Source organism: Macaca nemestrina, chromosome 12 (assembly GCF_043159975.1).
Source record: "Macaca nemestrina isolate mMacNem1 chromosome 12, mMacNem.hap1, whole genome shotgun sequence".
Lineage (NCBI taxonomy): Eukaryota > Metazoa > Chordata > Mammalia > Primates > Cercopithecidae > Macaca > Macaca nemestrina.
The window spans coordinates 26,450,407-26,470,599 of NC_092136.1; the positions used below are offsets into that span (position 1 = coordinate 26,450,407).

General features: G+C 34.1%; 1 long non-coding RNA gene across 4 annotated transcripts in view; it reads left to right on the plus strand.

Annotated features, from left to right (window-relative positions):
- The window catches only part of LOC105471585 (uncharacterized), a 344,478-nt gene that overhangs the window by 35,651 nt on the left and 288,634 nt on the right, over positions 1-20,193 (plus strand). For all 4 annotated transcript variants that reach the window (XR_011610660.1, XR_011610661.1, XR_011610663.1 and 1 more), the window contains exon 2: positions 5,720-5,812. This is a non-coding gene — a long non-coding RNA (uncharacterized lncRNA). The remainder of the gene's footprint in view (positions 1-5,719; positions 5,813-20,193) is intronic.

Below are 20,193 nucleotides of genomic sequence, written 5' to 3' on the forward strand. Positions count from 1 at the left end.
CTAAGCCTTTGGATCCCTTCCTCTACATTAAACCAAGGTAGATCAGACATTTTCCGCTTGTGCACAGTGGGCCGTCTTTTCATCCATATTTCAGCTAAGCAAGCAAATAAACTACTAGAACTTTTTTTTTTAACACCCCAAGTTGTGATATTAAATGCAGAGTCCCTACTTAGTGGGCCCAAATCAATAAATTCGGTCTGATCCAACTCTCTGTTCCTTCCACCATTATCCCACAGCCTTAATATCCATTCCCATGCCTGTTTTCCAGATGTCGGCTTACATAAATTAGGAAACACAAGCAGTTATTTGCTAGTGTAGCACAGCTCCTCATGGGTCACACTCTGAACCTCACCTCTAGGGGCCCGCCAGGACTTTAGTGAAGTTATAGGTCTAGAAGCAAACGGGTATTGGGGGTGGCTCCTGAGGAGAATCAACATTATCTTCTCTGGCAGCTGCCTCATAGTCACATCCAGGATCAATACTTTCCACCCTTCAATCCCATCAAGTTGACACTCTGTATTAACCATCACAATATATGTGTGTATATTCCCCCATAACATGCCCTATTTGTAAAGTGGCATTCACCTCTCATTACATTCTACATGAACTTACTATTTGTTACAGTAACTGCTGGAGTGCTTACAAATTTTAAAAATACATGTTTTATAGCTATGTGTAAATACTGAGCATATATATAAACACAGATGACAAATACATCAATGCAAATAAATGTACTAAATTGTTGTTATTTCATTAAAGTAACGTAAAATATATGCAATAGGTAAAATAATATAAATGTATGGTATGCAATATTAAGAGCTATCATTGCTTGTCTCATGTTATATGCTAGATGCAATCCTAAAACTATTACATATATTATCTTACCTAGTATTCATGAATGACACTATAAAGTAAGTACTATTATTAACCACATTTTCTAAATGAGCACATTGAAGCACAAAGAGATTAAAGAATTTGCACGTGGACCACTCACATATTTTGGACAGAGACTATGATTTAAACTCTGACTCCAGACCCAACACTTAATTATTATGCTATTCTGTTTCTCAATCAGTGTACAGCATAGAGTTTTATACTCAAATGATTACATCAAGGTAGAATAATTTAATGAAGCAAAACATCATTTACTTTGACACAAGAGCATATATTGAGATATAAGGAAAAGTATTAACTTATGTTTTGAACTTTAAATATTTGCCACTAATTTATTATTTAACTCACTGTTGCATGCCTATGTTCATGATAATGTTAAACTATGAGAGGGTTGGTTAAGAGTAAACAAAATATGTTATTTAGCTAATAGATAATATATGCTATTAGCACAAATATGTGTGTGTGCATGTGTGTGTGTGTGTGTATGAATGCTATTTGAAAGAATTCAAGTTCCATGTTACTTGAAAGAATCGAAGCACTAGGAAAGTCGGTGATTACTTCAGCCTAAAGGAGTAATGAGCAAGAATTAACTACAAGGCAGAGTTGAGCTGAGCTATGAGGTATATAATATGGGAATTTCAAGTAGAAGTACCAGTGAGCATACACCAAAAGAAAAAATTGTATATTTACACAATGGCAACTAGCTTGATTTAGTGGGAGAGCTGTTGTTTGTGAAAAAGAAGTAATGGTCGGTGGGATGGAATAATAAATAGAAAAAACATTATTGAAGACATGGATTAGATGGTAATCTTTTCAAGTTTATTTAAGATATAGTGAAGGATATGAAAATGTTCTATCAAAAACTGCTGTGATGATAACAGCTATATTTTGGAAAGATTAATCTGGAAGATGTTAATAATATAAGTCAACCCAAGAATTTCTCAATTGTAAAATCACTATGGGGACTTTTATAATAAATGAGGGAAAAAGGAGGTTCTTTTTAGACTTTTCCATAATTTAAACAGTAAAGTTTGGTAGCTTTAATTTTATAACTACATGACCTTAGAGAGAAATTACTAATCTATTTCAAACCCTTAAAACTTCTGATAGCAATTAAAGAAAGAAAAATAAACCTAAACTAACATTAAACTTTTTACTAAATAATAAAATGTTCTTAGAATATGTTCCTCAGTTTAATTGTTTCCTCATAGTTGTTTCTCTGTGAGTGGGTGTGTGAGTACTCCATGGGTGCTGTGATATGTGATGAATCCCACTTTCTCTTTGTGTTCTGAAAGAGGCAGTGAATAAGAATGAGCAACTCAATATACTCCTTTGCTTTCATCACTTCAGCCTTATATTGGATGAAATAACTGTTTAAAAAATAAAACATACTATGACTAAAAACCATGTTCTGCAATAGCAGCTGAAGATCTCTCCTGTCAAAATCCATTGCGCAAGAACCGCATTTGACAAACCTACATTTATCCACCATCTTTTAAATTTTTGTATTGAAACCTCTACTTTAATAAAATAACTAACATACAAGAAATTGTATATATTATATCTAATTATTGTATATAATAAACTTATACTTTATTATATACAACAATTACATATAATTTTATATATAATTTATAAAATAGTATAAAGTATTATAATTACATATAATTTTAAAGTGGCAAGTAGGGCAATATATATGAGAATTAAAGATTCATACCACCAATTACTTTATATACTTGGTTCGGTTCTATTATATTTTAGGTAACTAAACATCTGGAAGTTTCTGACCTCAGGAAAAAAAAAAAATCATTTCCAAAATCCTTCAAAGTTAAGAATAAATAATGGCTTAAGTGCAAGTATAGTTACCTTTTCTGAAGGAAGTTAAACCCACTGTAGGTGAGTAGTACTGAATATTTTTTTTTCTTTTATTATGATAAAGCTTTCATATTTGGTCCCGTTACTGTGCACAAACGTTTCCAGATTATTATTGCAGGTCCAGTTATTTTTGTAAGGAAAATTGGCCATAGGAAACTTTACCTTTAAAATAATCCTGACAAATAAAAATGAATTTGTATTTTAATATCCCATTATTATATAAGCATAGAATGTAACAAAAAACTTGAAGAATCTGTTGAAAAATGAAGTAGCAGAACTTAGGACTGATAACCGTACATACTCACCTACTTTTGTATTCTCAGTTTGAGATGGAAAAACAGAAACAAAGTGAAAGCGTGACATTCATTGTGCCATATTATTTCTGTGATTAAACATGTAATTTGAAAGTCAGAACACATTGTAAATATGGCTAAACAAAACCTTCCTCCTTTATATAGAGGGGGTAATTAGGCATGTGTGGCTGACAATTCCAAGAGCCCAAAAGTGGGGTTTTCTTCTCAGTAGTCTAAACTTGTCAAATATATTTCTAAATAAAGTGTTTCTCAGCTTTCTTTGTTTTGGAATTCAGGAAGTTGTCAGCATATATTAAGTCCACATATCTAAATGTGCTGAAAATGATGTGTGCAGTATCTAAAAATATTTGTTTTTAAGGCAAGCAACATACATATTTAAAATAAATCAGTTATTCATTCTTTTTCCTTGTCTATTTCTAGATATGAAAGCTGAATTAGTCTCCTCTTTAAGCAACAACCTTCAGCTGAAGCTAGGATTTCTCTACAAATGTCAGGACTTTATTTGGTTCAGAGAAATTGGGTAGTCTTTAATGAAATCTAGGAATTTTGTCTATTTGCTGAACTGTTTTACAATATTTCATAAGAGTAATCATAGACTGTTTTTTTGGCCTGCCGAGACATTTGACACTGCTGATATTTTGAAAATGCATAATACACCTCAGTTATCTGAAAACAAGATTTTCTACAACCTCAGCTAGCCAGTGAAGTTCCAATGTTTATGAAGATTCTCCAGCCATCCAACCGTCAAAACCTGTGTCTTATTCTAGAAGGGATCATTGACTCTTACATTGAATTGATTGACTCTATTGTAATAATATTAATAAAGTTGTTTTGAAATACTCTCTTCTACAGCAAATTATATAAAATAAGTTAGAAAAATTGACAGAAGGGTACATTTAGTACTAAAGATCTCTTAGGCACAGGAGACAAAATGAACGACAACTTTATCAAAGGTACCAAAAAGCAAAGATGATACAGAAATTGTATTTAGTGACAGAAAACAGCTTGTACACTTTCATCACCTTGGACAGTATCACTATATAATATTCAGCTCAGTCTAAGAAACATGAGTCATTTTTTAAAAGCTAAATTACGTTCCATATATTATTTTTAAAGGGGCATGGCAGTGTATCAAATATTAGATTGATATCTCTCAGGGGGAAAATAAGTTATTCTTTCTTTGAAGCTTCACAGCTTAAATGTATCTTTATAAAATTACTCCACAGGTAAAAACTCATTCCCCAAAAATGGAAAGGTGAAGTGGTGTTAGTGTATATAATATGCCAATTATTGAAAACTCAGATTGGAATGACTTATCACTAGTCATTCTAAAAAAAAAAAGAAACTTTTTTTTTTTTTTTTTTTACACTGTAGAAACTGTTTTAGTTTACATTATTTCAGCTTGATAGAAGCAGGAGGCAGAGAAATTCGAGGCAGAAAGGGGCGTGTCCCTGACAAAACCCCACCTTTGAGCTAAAAAGCCTGAAACCCATGGCCCAAAGTGAGAATTTCTATCCCTGCTTGCCCACTCACTTCCAGCTGGTTCTTTCTGAATAATGTATTTTTACCAATCAAATGTTGCCTTTTCCAAAACTACCTAAGCCTGCCCCACTCCCCATCCTGTGCCTATAAAGACCTCAGACTCAGTTGGTAGAGGAAGACAATTGGTAGAGGAAGAAAAGTCAAGTAGTGAGGCAACTTGACTTCAGAGGGATGGCTGGATGGCTTAACATTGGAGAAGAGCTGGCTGGAGATGGGCAGTCTTCAGGGAAGATTATCTGCCTGTCCCATCCCTTCTCTAGCTCTCCTCTCCACTGCGAGCCATTTCCATCTCCATCACTAAATAAAATTCTCCTCCTCCAACATTCTTCAAGTGTCTTTGCAACCTCATTCTTCTTGCATGCTGGACAAGAGCTCAGGACTCATTGAGTGTTGGTACCCAAAAAAGGCTTTCAAAGTGGTCCTTCGTTCTCACTGGTAGAGGGCAGCCAGCCTGTGTTATGAGGCAGGGGGGCCGTTGAGCTGATAACACACTGCTGTCCATGAAAGGCAGAGCTAAGAGAGCATTGTAACATGCCCTCTGGGGCTTTGGGGGTCACAGGTACTTCCACTTGGGGTGTGGGGCCCACACAGAGCCTGCTCCTGCCAGAGCCCAAAGCAGCACTCGTTCACTCATGTCTCGTCGGGCTGTGGGACCTGCATTGGAGCCTTCTCCTGCGGATTCCCAGAAAGGCTGGCCGAAACTCACACTCACTTGCTCAAGTGCTCCATGTGCTGCAGGAGGTTGAGCATGGTGGGCCAAGTAAATGGACAGTCACATCGCAAGTGCAACAAAGAGGTCAAGAAACACTCCTGAATCAAATTCACAGTCACTACTTTGTGAATTGTATATTCAGAGAAAATTAAGGATTAATAAGATTGAAATGGTCTGGATCTGTGTCCCCACCCAAATGTCATGTCAAATTGTGATCCCCAACATTGAAGGAGGGGCTGGATGGGAGGTTGTCAAGCCATAGGGGTGGACTTCCTCTTTGCTGTTTGTCTGATAGTGAGTGAATTCTGAGTGAATTCTCATGAGATCTGGTTGCTTAAAAGTGTGTAACCCTCCCTTTTTCTGTCTCTTTCTCTTTCTCCAGCCATGTAAGATGTGCGTGCTTCCCCTTCGCCTTCTGGCATGACTCTGAGTTTTCTGAAGCCTCCCAGCCATGCTTCCTGTAAATGGTGGAACTGTGAGTTAATTAAACCTCTTTTCTTTATAAATTACCCAGTCTCAGGTAGTTATTTATAGCAATGTGAGAATGGACTAATACAGAAAATTGGTACTGGGAGTGGGGCATTACTAAAAAGATACCTGAAAATATGGAAGTGACTTCAGAACTGGGTAATGAGCAGAGGCTGGAATAGTGTAGAGGGCTCAGAAAAAGACGGAAAGGTGAGGGAAAGTTTGGAATGTCCTAGAGAGTTGTTAAATTGTGATCAAATGCTCATAGTGATGTGGACAATGGATTCTAGGCTTAGGATGTTTCCTTTAAGACCTTCCATTTACACTTTTATTTAGATATAATACATGTCAGTATAAATATGTCATATTATAGACTAGATAGAATCAACAGATAAGTGAGACTCACATCTTATTACAGTAAATCATTTTATTCCTTTGAATTCCAAGATGAAATTGAAAGTACTTTACTATGGCAAAACCAATCGGCATTGTCCTGAGTTTCCAACTCTTGCTAAAGAAGCCTAGCTTTAATTTATAAGACACAGAACTCCTGCTAAGGTTGTACATGCAGGAAGGGCTTTTGAAAGTTTTTAGGATTTTAAAAAACATTGCTCATTCTCCTTTTCTCAAATGGCTTTGTGCCGTTGTATATTTCTACCAAGACGGCAGAGAGAGACAAAACCAGGAAATTGGTCAGAGTCTTCCAGAACCAGGTTCCACAGATGGAAATCTAGCCTTTCCACTTCCTTAGATTTGTGACTTTCAGCAAGTTATTTATTGCTAAGTGCCTCCTATTTTCTTCTGCAAATGACAGTATTAATGTTATTTACCTCACAGCTTGTTGTGAAGATTAATGAGTAGAAACTCATTTATATAGGTTAAAAGCTGTGTATAAAATGCACCTTTTGAGCATTACAACAACTCTAAGATGTAGTTGTCTCTATCTCTGTTTTGGAGATGAGGGAAGTGATTGAGTCTTAGAAAGTTAACTAACTTTTCCCGTATCAAACTGATGTGTGTGGCAGTACAGGAAATAAAACACAAGCATGATTATAAAGCCTCTATTTTAACCAGTTTGATAATATATTAACCTAGAACTAGGTGGTGTGTGAAATGTCATATTCCCTAAAGTGGTCCATTTTTAATGAGTTCAGTAAATGTAAAATTATATAACTTTGCTTTTCATAAAACTAGACACTCCACTGATTACTTAAAAAATGTTTCTATAGAATACCTTAGAATTCAAGGCTAGGTGGTTTACCAAAGATAACACTTTACTAACAAAAGTCGCCCTTACCAAATAATATTAGTTACCATTTATTGAGCACCTACTATATTTCAGCCTATTTCATACATTATATCCAGATCTCATAAAAACAATGTGACATAGAGACCTATATGTACAAATGAGCACACTGAGGCTTTTAAAGTTTTAGGACATTCACTTAAACATATCCAAGTATAAAGCTGTAGACCTCTGAAATGAAACCAAGTTGGCTTGGCTCCCAAGTCGCTAACTTTTCTACTCTGCAAAAGCGGCACTTCCTATAATCTCCCCTGATGGCAAAATATTATATTTACTATGTAAGCACCTACCTAAAGATAATAACTTTATTCATATGAGTTAATGTACCTGACATGCTCCCACATTCTTTTTGCTTTATTGTGAACTCCAGAATATTTATGTTAATTCCTCGATTTAATTTGTCATCATCCAGCTGCCCATTCAACCATCCATCCCTCCATATATGCAATGCTATTCACTCTTTATTTCATATACCCATTGAACTAATAGGTATTGAACATTTCCTCTGTGCTAGAACTCTGCTTGGTATTGAGAATGAAGTGCTATTTTATTTGTGTGTGTATGTGTGTGTGTGTGTGTGTGTGTGTGTGTGTATAAAACAAGTCTAATTTATAAGGGGAAAATAACACTTTCTTGAGAAGCCATTGTTAGCTAGAAGCCTAAAATGAGTTAGCTACTCAAAGGCGAAAGGTGGTTGTATTTAAAGTCTTGTTCTTCCAAGTTTTCTTGGACCCATTCGGTCTTCTCTGAAGAGCACATCAATGTGCTCTATTTTTTCTCTCTGGTACTCAACTAGTCACTTATTTCCATTAAGGATGGGCAATGATAAAGGGGTTTGGGGAATGCTTAAATCATTTGAGAAAGCCATATTGACTTCTTGTCCTGTTGCTTGTGGTAATAAATGTGCAAATCATAGCCTAAAGGCAAAAGCAAACAAACAAACAACAAGAAAAAGATACTTTGTACTCTGTCATAAATAAAAATCCACAGAATGACACTAGTCTTCAAAATTAATGGAATCTTGGGCATTTTCTATACACTACTCATTCCATAATTATTTTACCTATTAATTCAGTTGACATCTGAAGAAATGAAACAAGCTTTGTATATATGATAACCATGTGAGAGAGTTCCAGTAATTACAAAATAGACAGATTAACCCTAAACTCAGTAAATTAGCAATTTTGTATATATGTGTGTATATAGAAATTTAAATACCTGTTGTGTGTTTTGCATGTGGCATTTTAAAAAATCCAATTGATTTGTTTTTCTAAAATCTGGACTCTCGAACATATTTTGAGGGAGTAATTCTGTTCTTTTCTGAGTTCTTTTGTTTCTGAGTCTTCCTTTAACACATGAAATGTTGCAAACATACATTCTGCCATACAATTTATTCACTTATTTATTATTTAAAGAACTATCCATCAAGCTCCCTCAGCATCTGTTAGAAATTCATTAGACTCTTGGATACATAAGGAAACAAATTAGCATCCCATGCCTTCATTGAATTTATATTACATGTAGCAAAGACAAACAGTAAACCAGCAACTACATGTTCAGTATGTCAGGTGGGGCTAAGGAGATAATTAAGGTTAGGCAAAGAACATATACCTCGTGTAAATTATATGCTTAGTTAAAAGCTTTTCTAAATGAACTGGTACTTGAAAACAGACATGCAGATATCTGGCAAAAGCCTTTAAGGCAGTTGAAGAGCAAGTGCAAAGGCTCTGAGACAGGAACTTGCTTAGTATATTCAGGACTGTGTTCATTTTGACTGGAACAAGAAGGGAGATAAAGTGGTAGATACTGAGGCTAGAAAAATGGTAGAGATATTGAGGACACATGCATAATCGTTCAGGGCAGTACGAGCTGTTTGAAGAACTTTGGGGTTTTTTATTTTTATAGATTTAGGGGGTACAAGTGCAGTTTTGTTACATGGATATATTGCATAGTAATGAAGTTGAGCTTTTATTACACTGATTACCAGTATAGTATAATTTGTACCCAACAGGTAATTTTTAGTTTGAAACTCCTTCCTACCCTCTGACCTGTGGAGTCTCCAATGTCTGTTATTCCACTTTGTATGTCAACATGTACCCATCGTTTAGCTCCCACTTATGAATGATAACATGAGGTATTTGACATTGAGTTACTTTACTTAGGATAATTGCCTCCAGTTCCATTCATATTGCTGCAAAATACATGATTTTCTTTTTTTTATGGATTACTAGTATTCCTTTATATATTTATAAAAGATTACTGGATAAAGAAAATGTGATATATATGTGTGTGTGTGTATATAAGTAATATATACACACACCGTATTTTCCTTATCCAATCATCTGTTAATGGACACAGGTTGATTCCATGACTTTACTATTGTGAATAGTGCTGCAATAAACGTACAAGCGCAGATTTATTTTTAACACAATGATTTCTTTCCCCTTGGGTGGATACCCATTAGTGGGATTGCTGGGTTGAATGCTAGTTTTATTTTTATCTCTTTGAGAAATATCCATACAGTTTCCCATAGAGTTTATAACTGATTTCCATTCCCACCCACAGTGTATAAGCATCTCCTTTCTCCACAATCTAACCAACATCTGTTGATTTTTTACTTTCTGAAAATAGGCATTCTGACTGGTGTAAGATGACACATCACTGTGGTTGTAATTTACATCTTTCTGATTAAGATTAGAGAAATGTTAGTGGTGTTGAACATTTTTTCATGTGTTTGTTGACTGCTTATGCTTTCTTTTGAAAAATGTCTGTTCATGTACTTTGCTCATTTTTAAATATTTTTTCTTCTTTAGTTGTTTGAGTTCTTTGCAGATTCTGAATATGAGGCATTTGTCAGCTGCATAGTTTTCAAATATTTTCTTCCATTCTGTAGGTTGTCTGTTTACTCTGTTGATTATGTATTTTGCCGTATGAAAGATTTTCAGTTTAATTAAGTTCCATTTGTGTATTTTTCATTTTGTCACATTTACTTTTGAGACCTGGTCATAAGTATTTTACCCAAGCCAATGTACAAAAGTTTTTCCTAGGTTTCCTTCTAGGGCTTTTTTTTAAAAAAAATAGTTTGAGGTCTTACATTTAAGTCTTCTTTAATTAATCTTGGATTAATTTTGGTAGATAATGAGAGATATGGGTCCACTTTTATTCTTTTGCATATGGCTATCCAATTTTCTCAGCTCCATTTATTAGAGTGTCCTGTTGACTTTGTCAAAGACCAGTTGGTTGTAGATATGTGAATTTATTTCTCTGCTCTTTATTGTCTACCATTGACCTATCGTTCTATTTCTGTATCAGAATCATGTTGTTTTGATTGCTCTAGCCTTGCAGTATAATTTGAATTAAGATAGTGTGATACCTCTCACTTTACTCCTTTTGCTTAGGGTCACTTTGGCTATTCTGGCTCTTTTTGATTCTACATAAATTTTAAGTTTTTTCCTAATTCTGCATTAAATGATGTTGATAATTGGATAGGAATTGCCTTGAATCTATAGATGCTTTGAGCATTATGGCCATTTTAACTATACTGATTTTTCCAGTTCATAGGCATGGGATGTTTTTTCATATGTTGTGTAATCTATGATTTCTTTCATTAGTGTTTTGTAGTTCTCCTTGTAGAGTGTTCCCTCTCATTGGTTAAATGTATTCCTAGGTATTTTTATTTTTATCTATTGTAAGTAGAATTTATTTATTGATTTTGTTTTTAGCTTGATCATTATTGGTATATAGAAATGCTATTGATTTTTATTTAAAACGAATTGGGAAGATAGTAGAGTGATTTTGCCAAGGGAAATGAGTTGATTAGACTTGCATTTAAAAAATATCACTTTACTTTTTGTTTTGAGAATTAACTGTCTAGCAGAGAGTATTGTTAGTTGAGATATTAGAGTGCCTTGGTCTAGGGTACTTGTAACATACAGGGAAAACCACAGAGCAAGTAGAACAAACATGCTTTCTATGTGAATTGGAGGTGATATATGCAATAAAGAGATTAGACAATAGTAGTTTCAGGATTGAACTAAGTGATTGGAAGGATGCAGCTGCTATTTACTAAGATGAGAAAGACAAAAGAGGTTTTAATGGGTAAAATCAGGAAAACTGCAAGCCAACATCACTAATATATGCCAGCACTTTATATGCATTACTCCATTAGCTCTTACATAAAAACTTACAAATGAGTTTTTATCATCTCCTTTGTATAACAGAAGAAATAAAGAATAAGTGACAGTAAAAAATTATATAAATCTCCACAGTAAGACAGGACATCAGAATTTCAACTCGTATCTGTATTATAATGGCATCATTGTCTGCACGATACTTGTCTTTTGCATTCTACTTGGCATTACATAAATGTTTACCAGGCTCTTGTCTCACTCTTTGATCCATCTGTAATCACCTAAGTGTATACATACTGTATGTTTTTCTAAAATTCCCAGGAGTGTTTTATTTAGAGCAGACACACAGTGAGAGAGTGTGGGACAGAATTGCCTCAGTATTGTTACCATGCCTGACAAAACAAAAACAAACAAACAAAAAACTCTTATGACTGCAAGGAAGATAGCCAATATTGCCTTTTTGTGATGTAACGTGATATTTAACTGTTTCATTTCATCACCTAGGTCAGTTGTTGTAGTGAATAATGGAAAGTTGAAGCTCTAAAATTACAAGCCAGCTGTCATGTACACACACACACACACACACACCCACCCACCCACACGCACACACACACACCAGTTAGAATTGTTGAAGAATATTAGTGCTGGAAAAGAACACAGAAGTACCATGTTACTATAGAAATGACAAAATAGGACCCACTATAATTATTTGTCAACATCACAAAACTGAAAAATCTGGCTTCAGAGTTTCTTCACTTGTTTGCAAGTATACACCGTTCCTTTGTGTTGTGCTGTATTCCTAATATTTAATAATATCAATAAAAGTGAGGCTAAGGTTTAAAATGATACAATTTAGAAGCGTTCATGGTCCATAGGAATCGTTAGCACTGGTTAATATCATGACAAAAATAGTAGATTAGAAGTTTCAGAAAGTTTTTTTTTTACAAGGTTTTCGTGTTTTAGAGTTATGAATTTGAGGAAGTTTGCTGCTAGGATTGTCTAAATAGTGTTTCTATTTGAATAGGGCATGTCTACTTTGCTTAGGGAGCTGTTATTAGTGTTTCAGTATTGACTGGAAGTGAAAATATCGAGTGCTATTCTATGAAGCTCTGTATTGGGAATGAGTCGTCCACTAGAATCTATCAGTTGGTAAAAAATTGTTTGCTGATCCTGTGTCACTTGGAAGCTTTATTAAATCTTTCAGTTCCCTTGAGCCCAAATAAGCAATAACTATTTCAGTGGATGAAGTAATACCACTAAGTCTTGCAAAACGATACAAAATAATGCCTCTAAGGAAGACCTAACATGAGGAGAGGTTTTTGGTTTTCTTTTAATGGAAAAATTTTAAAAATGTATATATTTATTATGTACAACATCATGTTTCAAAATATGTATACGTTGTGGCATGGCTAAATCAAGCTATGCCTTACCTTACATACTTCTCTTTTTTTGTGGTGAGAAAAACAAAATCTACTCTCTTAATCTAAACTCAACGCATTCTTTATTTCACTGTACATGTATCCAGACATAAAACATATAAACAAGCCTCCAATTTCAATATCATATTGTTTTTGCACAAAGGCAAAGTAATATATTTAATAAGTGAGAATCACCAATTATACTGGTATTCTATATATAAAATTTCCTCATTTCTTAAAGCATTGTTAAGGCGATTGTGTGTGAGTATGTTTGTGTGTTAAGATTCAAGGTTAAGTGGTTACGAATTACTTATTAAAGGAAAACTCATACAGCATTAATAATTTTAATTAAAACTGAAACATTCTTTAAAATAATGGAAACTTTGGATTGTTTCACCACTTTTTGGCAAGAATTCATGTCTAGAATGGAGGAGGAGAAATGTCTGAGAATATAGTGATGTAACGTCCTTGCAAAACACATTAGGTAAATTAAGAAAGAAACTGTAGGCTTCACATAATAATTCTTGTATGTCTAGACTCAAGTTGTCTAGAATAGATGCTGAATATATTTGAACCTTTTTATTTTGTACTTCCATTTTTCAAGTTACCATAATTAGGTACAGAATGCCTTCATTATTACAAGCTATGTGGCAAATGTTGACCCTTAAAATAGCAGTTATATAAATGAAGTCAGTCTGAATTAACAAATGCCTGTCTTTTCTGTAGAGCAAATAAGCCATTTATGTTAAATTATTCACAAAGGGCATTTAGAAAATAATGAAAATTAATCATCATGGTTATACTTGTGTATGTATGTGTGTGTACGTCTACATGTGTATGTGTGTATGATTAAGCCTTCATTTCTTTAACAGACTAATGCTCTGAAGGTTGAAAGTTAAAATACCATGAGTTAATTTGTGTTTTTATAGTAATGTGAAATAAAATTATTAGGGATACTAAACTACATGAAGCACACAAACACTGCTGATTTTATTCTATATGTGTTTCACTTATTGGACTGCTTGGATTTGGATCTTGATGCCAGTACTTGCTAAGTAGGTAATTTTCTTATTCATAAATTGTTTCATCCTTCTGAAATGTTAAATGAAGGCAACAATAGTAACATGTCATAGGTTGGTTGCCATTATTAACATAATTATTAGATTGGTGCAAAAGTAATTGCTGTTTCAGACTGAATTTTATATCATTATAACTAGGTTCAAACACATCTTTATTAATCAAAATAGGAACCATTACAATCAACACATTTTTGCCAACAATAAATAAGTTTCTTTATTCCTGTAGAGTAAAAATCTGTGCTTTGGCATTCAGAAAACTCTGCATCCTGCTGATTGTGAGAGGATTTTCCCTGCAAAAAGTTGTCGAGATGTTTGAAGAAATGATAGTTGGCAAGAGGTCAGGTGGATGAGAATATGGCAGATGAGACAAAACTTTGTAGCCCAATTGGTTCAGCTTTTGAAGCATTGGTTGTGCGACATGTAGTCAGGCACTGTCATGGAGACTTGGGCTTCTTCTGTCGACCAATGCTGACTGCAGGCCTTGCACTTTTCAATGCATCTCATCAATTTGCTGAATGTTACTTTTCAGATGCAATGTTTTTCACTGGGATTCAGAAAGCTGTAGTGGATCAAACCAGCAGCAAACCACTAAACAGTGAACATGACCATTTTTTGGTGCAAATTTGGCTTTGGGAAGTGCTTTGGAGCTGCTTCTTGGTACAACCACTGAGCTGGTTATCGCTGGTTGTTGTATAAAATCCAATTTTTGTCGCACATCGCAATGCAATCAAGAAATGGTTCATTGTTGCTGTGTAGAATAAGAGAAGATGACACTTCAAAATGATTTTTTAAAAATTTTCACTCAGCTCATGAGGCACCCACTTATCGAGCTTTTTCGTCTTCCCAATTTGCTTCAAATGCAAAACAACCATAGAATGGTCAACGTTGAGTTCTTTGGCAACTTCTCATGTAGTTATCAGAGGATCCTTTTTGATGATTGCTCTCAGTTGGTCCTTGTCAGCTTCCAATGGCCAGCCACTACACTCCTCATCTTCAAGGCTCTCTTCTCCTTTGCAAAACTTCTTGATCCACCACTACACTGTACATTTACTAGCAGTTTCTGGGCCAAATGTGTTGTGGATGCTGCAAGTTGTCTCTGCTGCTTTACGATCATTTTGAACTTGAATAAGAAAACCGGCTGAATTTGCTTTTTGTGTAACATCATTTCCATAGTCTAAAATAAATATAAATAGCAAATAATGTCATTAGCAAAAAAACTATAAATAAATAAAATGAAAAATGCCCATTAAAATGATGTATAACATAACCATATTTATTTAAGATGTATTTCAGTATCAAATGGGAAATTCCAACAATGCAAAACCACAATTACGTTTGCAATCACCTGTTAATACATGTAGATATCTTAGAACATTCCTATGTATAATACATGTACAAATAATACTAATAACTATCAATAATATTTTTTATTTTTACTGATATTTGGCATTATTTTCCTAAACTTTACAAAAATTTACCTAATTTGACATGCTGGATGACCTTTTATGTTACATGGTAACTCTTCTATTTAATATCTAAGATGGTTTTTGTATTTATAAAATCATATTTATTGTGACAATTTTGGATATAAATTTTTCATTTAGCAATTTAAAAGCAAAATTTCATTAACTAAAGATTATCACTATTCATGTTGGCTGATTTGGTGAGTTTCTTTTCAGTCACAGCTTTTATGAGTATTTTACATAGTCTAATTCATTGTGTATATGAACTTTTATATTATAATTATCTAACACTTTAAAACATTTTTCTGTATGATTACAATATTAAAAAAAAACATTTTAATGGATGCATAATATTCCACCTGGTGAATTAACCATGATTTAATTACAAAGCCATATATAGCTGATAATCTTAGTGCTTGCTCAGCATGAAACCACCATTTTTCCGATTTCAAATGAATTCTGTCCTCAAGAATAATCATAACAGCTAAGAATTTTGTTAATCACAAATAAATAAAATGTTTGAGTAAGTCTGTTTGCTCACGAGGAGAGGGAAATAAAAAAAGAAGCGAAAAGGAAATAAAAAATAGCATTTTTTGTGTGACAGGTATATGATAAGTGCTAATTTCATTTTGTCATAAGTTTAGAATTTAGAGAATGTATCTTCTAAGATTTTAGATCTAATAAGTATGGGATACAAGCCTAAGATGCATGCAATCTGATTGCAGGACCCTATACTCCTACTCAGGAGGATACATTGACTTGTACGTATTTATCATTGATGAATATACTGTTTTCACTAGCCTTTCAAAAAATAAAAAAAAATATTAAAAAACTCACATTGCAAATTATCGTATAGGAGAATCATTGCTAGAAACTAGTAAATAAAACAACTGACACTCAAATCCTCATTTCTCACTAAAATAATGGTTGTCTTAATATCTGTAGATTCTTTATAAAGGTTTTTTTGCTTTTGTTTTTATTTTTGTTTTTTATGTGAATAATCCTACTGTTTAGCAAATGCATAAGTGAACAAGATCTGTGTCCTAAAATCTTCTTCCTACTACAGTACTTAGAAATAAGATAATAAAAAATCAAACCTCTGCAATTTATGAAATTGGAGATCTATACTGTTTAAAACATAAATAGTTTAAGAAATCGGTAATATTGCAGCTCTGTTTTTTTTTTCTTTTTGGTATTTAATGTTTTAATAGAAGACTTCTATACTTTAAAAGACTTCTATACTTTAATTGAAGGTCTTCTATTCTCACAGAAAAACAATAAATATAAGTAAATTCATTTTAATTACAACAAGACAAAGAATTAATTAGATGTCTGTTTTTAACTGTGATTTTATTACCTTTAGATGCAATATTAGTGTTTGCTTTATGGCAATTTTTAAAACTATTTTTGTAAAAAGCTAACGGGCTTTGATGCTAAAATGTGTTCAGTATTATCTTATTGGTGACTATGAACCATTTTGTTCAATTAAACTTTAGCTCCAGGGGTTATGTAATATTCATTTATATTATAAATCATTAAATAATCACATACTGGATTATGTCTTAGATACTGTATTTAAACAGTGGGGGTACAGTGACAGGTAAGAAATTAAAAATGACATCAGTTATTTGTAGTTCTTATTGTTTAGTAGAGTGGACAGAAACCCAAGCAAACAATTAGCAGATTATATGATGCATTCTATAGTAGAATTTGATACAGGGTATTAATGAAACATTCAAATGAGGGAAGGTGATCTTGCTTGGTGTTTGAAATGAGTTGAATAGCAACCCCTTCCAAATTCCTGTCTATCTGGAACCTCAGAATATGACATTTTTTATTGGAAACACGATGTTTGTGAATGTAATCAGTTAAGATTAGGTAAGATTGGATTATGGTAAGCTCTAAAACCAGTTTACTGGATTGACATGTTAGATGACCTTTTATGTTATATCTATAACTCTTCTATTTAATGTCAAAAGTGTTTTATATATTCATAAAATTATGTTTATCATGAAAGTTTTGGAAATAAATTTTTCAATAAGCAATTTAAAAACATCAAATTTCATTAACCAAAGATTATCACTATCTATGTTTGCTGATTTAGTGAGTTTCCTTTCAGTGATAGCTTTCATGAATATTTTACATAGTGTAATTCATTGTGTGTATGAACTTTTGTAATTGTCTAGTTAGCACTTTAAAACATTTTTCTGTGTGTCCTTATTTATGAAAGAAAAAATTGGATACAGAGACACAGAAAAACACATGATAAATGGTCTTGTGAAGATAGAGACCAGAGAAATAAGTTATTCTGTTCTAAGCCAGGAAATGCTTGGGGTCACCAGAAACTGGAAGAGGCAAGGAAGGGTTCTTCCCTAGAGACTTTAATGGGAGCATGGCCTTGCTGACAACTTGACTCCAGATGTCTAGTCTGTATAACTGTAAGAGAATGAATTTCTATTGTTTTGAGTCACCTCGTTTATTGTAATTTTTATGGTGGACCTTGGAATCTAGTAGAGATTTTAATACCAAAAGAGAGATATTTCTGCAGCAAAAAAAAAGACGTGGAAGTGGATTTAAAATTGGGTAAAGATTTGAAAGCTAAAAGAATTTTGAAGTGCATTGTCAGAAAAGCTCACATTACCTTTAGGAGACTGTTGATAGGAATATGGATGTTAAAGGCAATTCTAGTGAGGGATCAGAAGGAAGTAAAGAGTATGTTGGATAGCTTTTCTTTTATTTTAGATAACTGCTGACATCATCAACAGAATGTTGGTATAAGTATCAATGTTAAAGGTTCTGGTATAGTCTCAGAAAAATAAAAGAAACATTACTGGACACTGGCTGAAAGACAACCCCTTGCTATAAAGTGGCAGGAAACTTGGCTGAATTGAGTTGTAGTATTGGGTTGGAAAGTAAAATTTGTAAGCTCTGAACTTGAATATTTAGCTGAGGAGATTTCTAAACAAGTTGTAAATTATATGGGTTGGTTTCTTCTTGAGCTAATAACAAAAAAAAAAAAAAAGAGAGAGAGAGAAAAAAGACATAAATAGATACTGGAACTTTTTTTTTTTTTTTTCAATTTATTTATTTATTTTTTTTAATTATTATTATTATACTTTAAGTTGTAGGGTACATGTGCATAACGTGCAGGTTTGTTACATATGTATACTTGTGCCTTGTTGGTGTGCTGCACCCATCAACTCGTCATTTACATCAGGTATAACTCCCAATGCAATCCCTCCCCCCTCCCCCCTCCCCATGATAGGCCCCGGTGTGTGATGTTCCCCTTCCTGAGTCCGAGTGATCTCATTGTTCAGTTCCCACCTATGAGTGAGAACATGCGGTGTTTGGTTTTCTGTTCTTGTGATAGTTTGCTAAGAATGATGGTTTCCAGCTGCATCCATGTCCCTACAAAGGACACAAACTCATCCTTTTTGATGGCTGCATAGTATTCCATGGTGTATATGTGCCACATTTTCTTAATCCAATCTGTCACTGATGGACATTTGGGTTGATTCCAAGTCTTTGCTATTGTGAATAGTGCCGCAATAAACATACGTGTGCATGTGTCTTTATAGCAGCATAATTTATAATCCTTTGGGTATATACCCAGTAATGGGATGGCTGGGTCATATGGTACATCTAGTTCTAGATCCTTGAGGAATTGCCATACTGTTTTCCATAATGGTTGAACTAGTTTACAATCCCACCAACAGTGTAAAAGTGTTCCTATTTCTCCACATCCTCTCCAGCACCTGTTGTTTCCTGACTTGTTAATGATCGCCATTCTAACTGGTGTGAGATGGTATCTCATTGTGGTTTTGATTTGCATTTCTCTGATGGCCAGTGATGATGAGCATTTTTTCATGTGTCTGTTGGCTGTATGAATGTCTTCTTTTGAGAAATGTCTGTTCATATCCTTTGCCCACTTTTTGATGGGGTTGTTTGTTTTTTTCTTGTAAATTTGTTTGAGTTCTTTGTAGGTTCTGGATATTAGCCCTTTGTCAGATGAGTAGATTGCAAAAATTTTCTCCCATTCTGTAGGTTGCCTGTTCACTCTGATGGTAGTTTCTTTTGCTGTGCAGAAGCTCTTTAGTTTAATGAGATCCCATTTGTCAATTTTGGCTTTTGCTGCCGTTGCTTTTGGTGTTTTAGACATGAAGTCTTTGCCCATGCCTATGTCCTGAATGGTACTACCTAGGTTTTCCTCTAGGATTTTTATGGTATTAGGTCTAACATTTAAGTCTCTAATCCATCTTGAATTAATTTTCGTATAAGGAGTAAGGAAAGGATCCAGTTTCAGCTTTCTACTTACGGCTAGCCAATTTTCCCAGCACCATTTATTAAATAGGGAATCGATACTGGAACTTTTAAGTAAAAGTGAACCAGCACTGGATAATTTGGAAAATTCTCAACATATCTAGATATTATATTATAGGAATACATCCAAGACTATAGATGAGAACAAACTTTTGCTGAAGAGATGATGTGTGACACGTGAATCCAATCTCCCATCTCAGCAGAAACCAGGAATAGAAATGGGTTATCCAAGAAGAATCTGTAGAGAACCTTCTTGTGCAATGTCATGGGTCTCCTTCATATATCTGGGAAACTAACAAAGTTTTTAAGAATATTATATTAGCAGCAACACTGCCAGTGTGGACTGAAGGGTAGATTACATAGGATGAAATGAAGGACAGCTGTTTAATTTCTTGGATACAACCTTGAAATGAACTGATAGTACTACTCAAGTACTTATGTTTGCATAGCCATCAACAAAAAGGAAAAATTAGGAGAGAGAAAAGAAGCCTACAGAAAATGCCAGTCAGACAGGTACATGGCAGGGGCTACTGGGGCTTCTGCAGGCCCAGAAGAGGAGCTAATGGGGCCTCCTTGAGCCTAGGGGTTGACTGAGCCACAGAGAATTATTCCCAGGCCTTGCATCCTAGTGGAATTTAGCCTATTAGATACCAAATTTACTTTAGACCAGTG